This window comes from Lacerta agilis, chromosome 10 (assembly GCF_009819535.1).
Source record: "Lacerta agilis isolate rLacAgi1 chromosome 10, rLacAgi1.pri, whole genome shotgun sequence".
Classification (NCBI taxonomy): Eukaryota; Metazoa; Chordata; class Lepidosauria; order Squamata; family Lacertidae; genus Lacerta; species Lacerta agilis.
Genome location: NC_046321.1, coordinates 58,874,959 through 58,887,378, shown reverse-complemented (window position 1 = coordinate 58,887,378; position 12,420 = coordinate 58,874,959).

Below are 12,420 nucleotides of genomic sequence, written 5' to 3'. Positions count from 1 at the left end.
TTCATTCCAGTTCAAATTCATCTTATTCAAAAAGGAACTAGTTCCAGACATTAGCAACAGCCGCATCTTTATATCTGCTTAATAAACCTGAGAATATTGCCTCCATCTTTTGCTTTCTAACTTTCTTTATAGAGGTCCATTATACATACCGTATTTTACGCTCCATAAGACGCACTTTTTCCCTCCTAAAATGGAAGGGAAAATCGCTGTGCGTCTTATGGAGCGAAGGCTTCGCTCCCACTGCCTCCCCCCATCCCCCGTCGCGTTCGGCGGAAGGTGGGGGGGAGGCAGCAGCGATGTTGCTGGATCATGCCAGCACCTCCGTTCACCGAAAGAAGCTTCTTTCGGCGAGCGGAGCTGCTAGCACGATCCAGCAACATCTCCGCCGCCTCCTCCCACGTCCCGCCGAACGCGACGGGGGATGGGGGGAGGCGGCGGGAAGCGAAGGGGATGTTGGTGGATCGTGCCAGCAGCTCCGTTCACGGAGCTGCTAGCACGATCCACCAACACCTCCGCCGCCTCCCCCCACGTCCCGCCGAACGCGACGGAGGATGTGGGGAGGCGGCGGGGAGCAAAGGGGATGTTGGTGGATCGTGCCAGCAGCTCCGTGAACGGAGCTGCTAGCACAATCCACCAACACCTCCGCCGCCTCCCCCCACGTCCCGCCGAACGCGACGGGGGATGGGGGGAGGCGGCAAGAAGCGAAGGGGATGTTGGTGGATCGTGCCAGCAGCTCCGTTCACGGAGCTGCTAGCACGATCCACCAACACCTCCGCCGCCTCCCCCCACGTCCCGCCGAACGCGACGGGGGATGTGGGGAGGCGGCGGGGAGCAAAGGGGATGTTGGTGGATCGTGCCAGCAGCTCCGTGAACGGAGCTGCTAGCACGAACCACCAACATCTCTGCTGCCTCCCCCCATCCCCCGCCGTATTCGGCGGGAGGTGGGGGGAGGCAGCTGCGATGCCTGCTTTTGGGATCGGTGGGCGGCAGGGAGGTTGGTAGAGGATTTCCTCCACCACCCCACGCGCTGCCCGCCAATCCCAAAAGCAGGCTTTTGGGATCGGTGCAAGGCATGGGATGGTGGAGGAAACAGCGGGGATGCTGCTGCTTTCTCCACCACCCTGCGCCCCGATGCCAAAAGCAGGCTTATCCCCTGTTGCCTTAAAGGGACATGGGGAGGAGGGGAGAAACCTTCTCCCCTCGTCCCCATGTCCCTTTAAGGAAGCGGGGATGAGCCGCTGTGAAGGGAGAAGGGGCTTCCCCTCCAGCACTCCCCTCCGTGTTTTTTAGAGGAGGAAAACCAGGAAAATATTTTTTCCCTGGTTTTTCCCCTTTAAAAAACAAGTGCGTCTTGTGGTCCGGAGCGCCTTATGGACCGAAAAATACGGTAATTCTATTTTATTTCTAATGGAAGCTAAGTGTCCAAGCCTCCTGCTAGAGCAGGCATAGGCAAACTTGACCATCCAGATGTTTTGAGACTGCAATTCCCATCATCCCTGACCACTGGTCCTGTTAGCTAGGGATGATGGTAGTTGTAGTCCCAAAACATCTGGAGGGCTGAGTTTGCCTATGCCTGTGCTAGAGAAACAGGGTGGGGGGCTGTGAAAATGTATTAGAACTTATTCAAACTTTTATCCTTCAAGGAACAATTCACCTTTATTTCACCCAGCCATTGTGGAAATTACTTTCAGGTGTAATTCAGAGATTTTTGAACTAGGTCAGTGAACTTTATCGAGCTGAATGAGTTCATTCCACACTAGCTCATTCCAAGCACTGGCAATAAGGTAAGACCTCTTATTATGGCAGTTGCTGCCAAATAAATTCTGCAGCAGAGGGAGGAGCTGGCTACAGTGGTGGGGACTGAGAGTCATGGCAGAAACTCATCCTGAGTCAGGCCCAAGCCTTGGACCAGTCATCCTCTCTCACCCCAACCTACTGTACCTCACATGGTTGTTGTAAGGATCAAATAGGGAGGGGGAAACCATGTATGGCAACTCGAAGAATGCAAATGAAATTTAAAAATGTAAATTCTGTGTCTATCCCACACATAAATTTCTGTTTCAGATAAATCTATTATTATCTCTAGGGATGGAAGAGAAATCCAATTCACTGCATATTTAAAGTTTGATCTGTCAAATGAGCATTTTCTAAAACAATATGCAAACTGAAACACAGCTATCCTTCAAAAGTCACACTTCTCCCAATTTGGTGATGCAATTCTCGAACAAATAATTTCTACAAAAATGTATGCATCAGAGGGAAATAGGCATACAAATGAAATATATTTGTAAAAAAATAACACTAAAATGCCTTATATTAGGGGGAATTGCTTGCAAGAATGTGCACTTTAGACCAAAAAGATCATATTAAATGTTTATTAAGAAAAATTCACACTGGAATGTTGTATTTTTAAAAATAAAGAACTGCAAATTGCTGCAAAATGTGGAGAATTGAATTTACCATTGGAGAAATGAGAACCCTGATAGTCTGCCATCCCTAATTATCATTATTGTGTTATACACACACACACACACACCTTATCTGTTAAATATTATTTGATTGATCTAAAGTATTAATTTTTGTTAATATTTATTTTCATCACTGACAGAACTCAAGGCGGCGTATGATAAACCAGTAGGATTAATTAGTGTTGTATTCAATGCTGCGGAAGAGATATTCCACTTGTGCAATGGAATTTTCCCTTCCTCTCATCTCCAGCACCCGCCAAAAAACTGCCGCACAGGGTAACCCAACCAAGAGGGTCCGGGAAGGATACAGAAGAAAGGAGAGGATGGAGATTGGTGGAATGGCAGTGTTAGCTACAACCCTTAATCTTTTTAGCTGCACATCTCTATTTTTCCTGAAATGTAGAAAAATGCAGGGGACTTATTAATATATTTAAAAAGTAAAGACATCATCACATCACCGTGCTTCTTTTCTGAATCAAGATGGATCTGGAACTCTCCTACTGCAATACAACGAGTTCAAACTAAGTCACTCTCCAGTCAATGCCCCCAAATGCCGCTTGTCTAACAGACCAAGGGTTTAATGAAGTGTTATTTCATTGTCTTCATAAAACCAGAGCTCAAGCTTGGCTTCCCTTTGGTGCCCTCTCCATTCTCACCGCAAGGCTGATTTACAACACCTCTAAATGCAGCCAGACATTCACAGCTCAGCTGTTCGGCAAAACATCCCTTGCCCAATTTAATCTAATTATTACAATAACATAGATATTAACAGTGGTTGGTTTCGAAAGCATTGTTTTCCCACTGGCATCATCTTAGCACTATTATAAACTGGAGTTGTCATATTGGAGAGCATCTTTCATCTAAAGACGAAGTTCTCAAAGTTTGCCACCATGAGCATTCTAGGAACACAGGAAACAGCCAGACACAAGGATGCTCGTGAAAGGACCACTGGTCCAAGATCTAGAACAGGATTGTCTACAATGAGTGGCAGTGACTCTCTGGGGTTACATGCTGAAGAGGCTGGAGATTGAACTTGGATCTTCCACATGCAAAACAGACTCTCTGCTACTGAGCTACGACCTTTCCTTTATGAAGAAACAAACTATTGTTACAAAAGCTGGGTGCCACCCCATCTCTCTGCCAAGCAGTTGCAAGAGTCCATGGAGTTCCAGGCACTCACACAGGGTCTGTGTTCCTTTGGAGAATTGAGAAATGGCGGAGACTGTCTTGGTTTAAGAAATAATGGCTTATGCATCTATTCACACCTATTTACAGCTAATTACACCTATTTACGATGGTTGGACAGTGTTCTCGAAGCTACTAACATGAGTTTGGCCAAACTGCGGGAGGCAGCAAAGGATAGGTGTGCCTGGCATGCTCTGGTCCATGGGGTCATGAAGAGTCGGACACGACTGGACGACTGAACAACAACAACAACAACACACCTATTTACATGGGTGGAACTGTGGTCTAAAGCACTGGGCCTCTTGGCCTCGCCAGTCGGAAGGTCTGCGGTTAAAATCCGCATGATGGAGTGAGCTTCTGTTGCTCTGCCCCAGCTCCTGTCAACCTAGCAGTTTGAAAGCACGTTTTTGTTGTTGTTGTTCAGTCGTTCAGTCGTGTCCGACTCTTCGTGACCCCATGGACCAGAGCATGCCAGGCACCCCTATCCTCCACAGCCTCCCGCAGTTTGGCCAAACTCATGCCAGTCGCTTTGAGAACACTGTCCAACCATCTCATCTTCTGCCGTCTCCTTCTCCTTGTGCCCTCCATCTTTCCCAACATCAGGGTCTTTTCCAGGGAGTCTTCTCTTCTTATGAGGTGCCCAAAGTATTGGAGCCTCAACTTCAGGATCTGCCCTTCCAGTGAGCACTCAGGGCTGGTTTCTTTAAGGATGGATATGTTTGATCTTTTTGCAGTCCATGGGACTCTCAAGAGTCTCCTCCAGCACCATAATTCAAAAGCATAAATTCTTCGCTATACAGCTGCAAATAAAACGTTTTAAATGTTTGTAAAGCGACACTAGATGGCAAGACTGAGCTATGCAAAAATCAGTGCAGAGATCAAAACAGCACTTTTTATATGTGTGTAGATTCCACCTAAATTTAAAGTGCCATTTTGCTGCTAGCTTTCATATCCCAGTTTCTAACACTGTCTACAGCTAGTCAGATAAAAATGTTCTGAGTTAAATGAACCATCGGTCTAGCTTGGTATAAATAAAGCTGCTTAAATCTACAAGCCTTTAGAAGTTGACAATAAAAAATAAAATAAAGCAATAACAAAAGTATGCTTTTAAAGAGAGGAAAACAGATCTGGGTGACAATAACAAACATCTTTTTTGTCCTCTGCTTGAAACAAAATGTAGCTGGAAAAATATTGCTCCTTTAATTTATGGCAACGGCTGGTTCATTAGGCAGAAAGTCTGCCTTGATGAATTCTTATAGGCACTCAAGTAGTCCCTGATCACTTCCAAGTTCTGTTTTATTCTGTGTAAGTGGGCAGGCTGTATTTTTCCCCTCTTTGCACTTACTGACTCATTTCCTTCTAAATATTAAGCAGACGGTCAGAAAAAGCACTCAGAAGCAAACCTGCATTGCAAATGATTCACTGGGTCAGCCATGGGAAAAGCAAGTGAAAAATGTCTAATGTTTATAATTATGCAAGGAAATGTCAGGTTCCTGAACGCCCTGTCTGAACACTAAAGGTTTTTATTTTATCCGTGTTCAGCTAAGCGAAGTCCGCTGCAGCATGGTAGAAAAACCAAATGCACCATCAGGAGCAGAGCTAAGACTCATGGTCAGCCACTTTCTAGGCCACTATGAAGGATAGAGAAGCCACCTCCCAGAACAGTCATAAATTTCAATTACAGGTAGGTAGCCGTGTTGGTCTGCCATAGTCAAAACAAAATTAAAAATTAATTTAAAAAAAAAAAGTCTCTAAGGTGCTACTGGAAGGATTTTTTTATTATTTTTTATTTTGTTTTGATAAATTTCAATGTCTGCAATGGCAAAAAAAAAACCCAACCCTGACAAGGCATTCACATGTAAGTCAAAAGTGATGCATATAAGATCAAAACTTCACATATAAACTGATGCAATCTAAACCTAATGAGCGTTCCCCACATCAAACGGGGTGCGCATGTTGCGAGGTTGCGAGGAGGCCCGTTGAATCACGGTGGCAGCTCCTGGCAGTTGGTCTGGCTTCACCTTCCCAGGTTGGGATACCTGTGGACTCCACCTACACTATCAGCCACCCAATCCTGGCTGGGGAGGTGTTGCCAGGGGGATTGGCCAGGTAGAGGGAGGGATTAGGCAGTACACACAATAGAACTTGAGTCATACCTGGGAAGCGGCTGTTGGATTCAGAGCTTCCCCACCCTCCACTCCCTCAATTGATGCTTACTTTGCAGGTTTAACCACCCTTTTTCCACAGCCACACAGGCACTGCTATGACAAGGTCGCTGTTGAAGGGCCAGAAAGGAATTTCCCTGCATTGACACGACTGAATGACTGAACAACAACAAGTGTCAATGGGAGAGAGTTGAGCTGAGCTGCATTGTGACCATTGTCTACAGTACTTTAAAAAGAAAAAGAAAAAAGAAACCTGGTAAATCATATAAATAAAGCTGCATATATATACACACTCTCCCGTTTCTTCCACCGAATGTCTTTGCCACGGATATCATTTGCTGGAGCGATGGCGGGTACGGGGATTAAATAGCACGGTGGAGACAGAATTAATACTGCAAAACAGATGTTCAACAAGTCTCCATCTAGCTTTCAGTTTTGTTGCAGCAATCAAGAATTCACAACCGGCATGCAGATTTATGTATGACACAATCCCAGTTGTGCATAAAAACAACTCTTTAATTGCACACGTTACTCAACAGCATCATTATGTATCGAAGGACAGATGCTTCATTTCCTTGCTGCATCATTTCCTTGTTTAGCACCATTTGTTTAGGAACATTCTCTCATATTGTCAGACCCTGTGCAAGGAGGATTTTCATCTCTGCAATCATATTCATGGATTCGAGGCGAAGACCTCCATAAACCTCCACTAAGCAATTACATAATGCTGCCTTCAAGGAAAGATGCCAGGCAGCACTGGAAAGGGAAAGGTGGAGACCTGTGTGTGAAATATTTCTGTCTCGGCAGGGGAAAGATCATCGTTCAGTGGTAAGGCACCTGCCAGGGCCACCAGAAAACCCCGAGGTGACAATACTGCAAGTGCTCTGCCGGCCCTGCTGCTATTGGTGCCAATTTCTAGTGATAGCTAAACAAAATCTCATGAGATCTCACTGAAATCTCATGAGACTTCACAAGATTTCAACAATATCTCACCAGAACCTGCTACTGCCACTGTGTATCCTAGGACAAGAGAAGAGCTTCCATGTAAGATAAGCCAAGATGAAATCCACACCTCTTCTCAAGAAATTAAGCCATACGACAGATTTTTGAATTTGTGTATTGGTAACATCACAAATTCAAAAACTTGTCATCCTCCTTCATGGGTCACTGCCTTATCATGGCAAAGGGGCTTGAATAATTTAGAGAAGCTATGAGCTATGCAGGGCCACCCAAGATGGACAGGTCATAGTGGAGCGTTTTGACTAAACGTGATCCACCTGGAGGAGGAACCAGCAAGCCGCTCCAGTATCCCTGTCAAAAAAACTCCATGGACAAAAACAACAGGCAGATCATGAAGCTTAGGCTCCAATACTTTGGCCACCTCATGTGAAGAGAAGACTCCCTGGAAAAGACCCTGATGTTGGGAAAGATTGAGGGCACAAGGAGAAGAGGATGACAGAGGACAAGATGGTTGGAAAGTGTACTTGAAGCTACCAACATGAGTTTGACCAAACTGCGGGAGACAGTGGAAGACAAGAGTGCCTGGCGTGCTCTGGTCCATGGGGTCACGAAGAGTTGGACATGACTAAACAACAAAAATAAATTGGTAACATCTTCTTTTGATCTGCCCCTGGTATCAGACAATTTGATCTAAGTTTATTAATCAGTTGGTTGTTAGTAGGGAGTAGCATTCAGACAAATGTTCTTAGGTTTACTCAGGATGGGGATAAGATGGAGATAGCAAGTACTGGAAGAAGCAGAGATCACCACTGTCAAAGCAATGATTCTTCAACACCAACTTTGTTGGACTGGTCATGTGGTTCGGATGCCTGATTATCGTAGTGGTTAAGAGCTGTAGATTCGTAATCTGGGGAACTGGGTTCGCGTCTCCGCTCCTCCACATGCAGCTGCTGGGTGACCTTGGGCTAGTCACACTTCTCTGAAGTCTCTTAGCCCCACTCACCTCACAGAGTGTTTGTTGGGGGGGAGGAAGGGAAAAGGAGAATGTTAGCCGCTTTGAGACTCCTTTGGGTAGTGAAAAGCGGGATATCAAATCCAAACTCTTCTTCTGCTTCTTCCGAACTTAAAAATGGAAAGTGTAATGCTGGTAGGCAACAAAAGAGGTTTAAAGACTCTCTCAAGGCTAATCTTAAAAATCCAGTATAAGCACAGAAAATTGGGAAACACTGTCCTGCAAACACTCAAATTGGAGAACAGCCTTTACCAAAGGTGTCAAGGACTTTGAAGAAGCATGAACTCAGGACGAAAGGGAGAAACATGCTAAGAGGAAGGCACACTTGGCAAACCCTCACCATGATCAACTCCCACCTGGAAACCTATGCCCCCACTGTGGAAGGACATGTGGATCCAGAATTGGCCTCTACAGTCACTTACAGACTCACTGTTAAGACCGTGTTCATGGAAGACAATCTTACTCAGCTACGAGTGATTGCCAAAGATGGCTGTTGACTGTTAGCAGCCCCCAGAATATATGCAGATCATGCTAAGTACATGAACGCCACTCACAATTCTGTAGCTTTTCAGCAGTGATTGTTCCTTGACTGTAGCTAAGGCAGAAGTCAGGTTTGCATGTAACACAAAGCTACAGTTAATGTTGACTGAGGTATATAGACCAATTACGAACCTTGGTTGGTGAGTTAAACTGCTGTGCTGGGTGCACACATAACCTTGAGCCATGGTTTAATAACCTTGAGCCATGGTTTATGAACCAGGCCTTTGCATTTAACCATTGCAGCTTCAATCATTCCTTCTACCAATTTGCCTGGGGCAGAAGTTATTTTGCCTCCGTGCTGATGAGGAGACTGATTTTAAGGGTAAGTTGGGTTTTTATTTCCTTTAAAACTCAGCCATTTCACATTTGAGTTCTTTAGGAACTCTCAAGTGAATGCCATCTGGACCCGGAGACTATTTAATTTGCAATTTGTGAATTGGCTCAGAAACGACATCTTTGGTCACCTCTGTTTGACATCGCTTGTCAGATGCCCTCCTCAAAAAGAGTGATACCGGTTTGCTTTTCCCACAAACACACCCCAACCTCGTTTACAGCAAAAAACGATGCACCTTATTGCCTCCTTGGCTGGGCTGCTGCTCCTGATGTACTGAAAGAAACATTTGTTTTTATACCTTTAGCAATTTGCTAAATTAATTCCTGACAAAGCTTTCGTGACACCTTTTTAGAAAACAATGGATAATAAACACATTTAAAATCCCAGTAAAGATAAGATATGGGTGTTTGGGGGAGAGCTGGTGGTTTTTTTCAGCCTCCTTCATCAACAATCCAACACTGCCATCTACCAGGTTTCATTAATAGTAGATTTTGGAGAAAATTCACATGCAAAGTCTGTTCTACAGTGCTTGAATTGCCTTCATGTTATAATTTTGCATACATATCCAGATAGATAGAAATATACAGGAGATTTCATCAAAGGGCCATTGGCAGCCTTAATCTAAAGAACCCTTGTGTCTGGAACACAGAAATACTACATTACAGAAGGCATTACAGTTTAATTATACCCACTATGTTGTTCCACCCAAACAATAGAAATGGGGGAAGAGCTATCCGTTCATAAGACGCCCCCAAATTTTGGACATTATTTTTAGGGGGGAACCTAGTCTTTTACATGGAAAAATACGGTATTTCTATATTGCTTTTCTTCAGATAAATCCCGCCTCTTAATATTAAGCTGAGTATTTTATTTATTTATTAATAATGATAATAACAAAAATGGAATCTTGCTTTCTAAATGGAGCAAATTACCTTGAACCATGCTTGCTAAAGGTAAAGGGACCCCTGACCATTAGGTCTAGTCGCAGACAACTCTGGGGTTGTGGCGCTCATCTCGCTTTACTGGCCGAAGGAGCCAGCGTACAGCCATGTGGCCAACATGACAAAGCCATTTCTGGCGAACAAGAGCAGCGCATGGAAATGCCGTTTACCTTCCCGCCGGAGCGGTACCTATTTATCTACTTGCACTTTTGACGTGCTTTTGAACTGCTAGGTTGGCAGGAGCTGGGACTGAGCAATGGGAGCTCACCCCATCATGGGGATTTGAACCGCCAACCTTCTGATCAGCAAGCCCTAGGCTCTGTGGCTTAACCCACAGCGCCACCCGCTTCCCTTGCTAAACTGCTCTTTAAATTGACTCCTTTAGCCTGGTAATTTAGCTGTAAAGGCAGCAGGCTGGAAGCTCAACTCTCTTTGACAAAGTTGGCCGGGCCTAATGGGGGTTGTAATTTACAACAGAAGCTGGGGAAGGCTAATCTTGAAGTTACACTTGCCATGCAGCTTTTAAAGGCTTGATTCCTACAGAAAGGGAATTTAGCCCTATGGTAGAACACTTGATATCCATGCAGAAGCTAACCATCGCAATATATCACGATGACTTAAATAAGGATGGTACTATGCAGAGGCAAACGGTAGGGCTGGGAGACAACATCGTGATATATCACCAGTTAACCGTCACAATAAATCACAAGGTCTGAAATGAGGATGGAGCTATACAGAGGCATTGGCTGGCTTCATGGTTTCTCCCAGTGTGAGAGCCAGTGTGGTATAGTGGTTAAGAGTGGTGGACTTGTAATCTGGTGAACCGGGTTCGATTCCCCGCTCTTCCACATGCAGCTGCTGGGTGACCTTGGGAGAGTCACACTTCTTTGAAGTCTCTCAGCCCCACTCACCTCACAGAGTGTTTGTTGTGGGGGAGGAAGGGAAAAGGAGAATCTTAGCCACTTTGAGACTCCTTTGGGTAGTGATAAAGCGGGATACAAATCCAAACTCCTCTTCTTCTTCTTCTTCTTCTTCTTCTTCTTCTTCTTCTTCTTCTTCTTCTCCCACATTGTGATTTTTGCATAGGACAAACACACACCACGATTCAAGATAGATTGCCAGGTCAAAAATTCTGAAACCGATATCATGATATTGATTTCAAACCAGTTTTGGACGCTATATTGACATAATGTTAATCACTGATTTTTTTCATGCCATGCTTTGTGTAGCCTCCCCAGCATGGTTGACTCGTTCTCTTCGTTTTATAATAATAATTTATTATTTATACCCTGCCCATCTGGCTGGGTTTCCCCAGCCACTCTGGACGGCTCCCAACAGAATATTAAAAACACGATAAAACATCAAACATTAAAAAACTTCCCTAAACAGGGCCGCCTTCAGCCCTGGAACATCAGTCCGAGAAAAACATGGAAGCCACTTTCATTCCACATTTTGGAAGGTGCTCAAAACAGAATGGTGGTGGTTGTTGTTGTTGTCTAACTGTTTAATTGGTTAATTAATTGTTTAATAGTTTGATGCTATGCAAAACATCTCTAAATGACATACAGGGCTTTAAAAACAAAAAAACATACCATTGTGCAGAGCTGGATTTGGACCAAAAGTCTCCCCCAAGCAGAGGCGTATGAAGGTCAGGTGGCACCCGGTGCAGAAAATTTATTGTCACACCCCCCCCCCCAATTTATTCCCCCCCCTGCAGAAATGGTTTTACGTTATTTCATATTTTCTTACAAATGAATAATAACAAGTAATAATAATAATAAAACTTTTATTTATATCCCGCCCTCCCCGGCCGAAGTCAGGCTCAGGGTGGCTAACATCAGAAACATAACATTGGTATAAAATCAAACAATAATTAAATTACCTCCTAAAAATATCTCAAACTCAAATTAAAGTCTAATTAGATGGCTTTCTATAGGGTTAGGGTTGGGAACAGTAAGTGCTCCACTGAACTGAAATTTCAGCCTTCACAACAAAGGAAAACAGCCAAGTAAACAGCTATTTTGGTGGAGGAGGGTCAAGATATTAAGCAATATGCATGAAATTTCTTATATAGCTATATAATCCCTAGTACAGTAAGATAAGACCTTTGACAGAAATGCCATTTACCTTCCCGCCACAGCGGTACCTATTTATCTACTTGCACTGGCATGCTTTCTAACTGCTAGGTTGGCAGGAGCTGGGAGAGAGCAACGGGAGCTCACCCCGTTGCAGGGATTCAAACGACTGACCTTCTGACCGGCAAGCCCAAGAGGCTCAGTGGTTTAGATCACAGCGCCACCCACACCCCCAACTCCCATTATCCCTAACCATTGAGCATGCTTGTCGGGGCAGATGGGAGTTGTCGTTCTGGGAGTTGTCGCTCTGTAAGCAGGAAAAGCTTACATGTGGGGACTGCAGGGGTAAATGTGCACTTTACAGAGCCATGGGCAGAAACAGCATCTCCATATCGACCCTTGTAAACCCTTACCATGTGATACGATCACACTGTTAACACCGTCGCCACCTGCGACAGCCAGTGATGAAGATGGTAAGCAGGTAATGCACATTTCAGGAGGTTGGGGGAGAAGGCAGCAGTAACTGTGTCCAAAGTCTAAAGCCAGTAATCTCATTTGCACATAGCTCCAATTTCCTTACGAAAACCAAAGTATTGATTGCTTCGGTGGGTGGGTGGGTGGGTGGGGGGTGGATTTAACCTTCGCCTGATCGCTGCTGCCGCAGAATCACAACAAAGGGGGTGGGGGAGAGCAGTCTGTGGCCGCCGCTCCTAAAATGGAACGAGTTATTTTAAAATAGC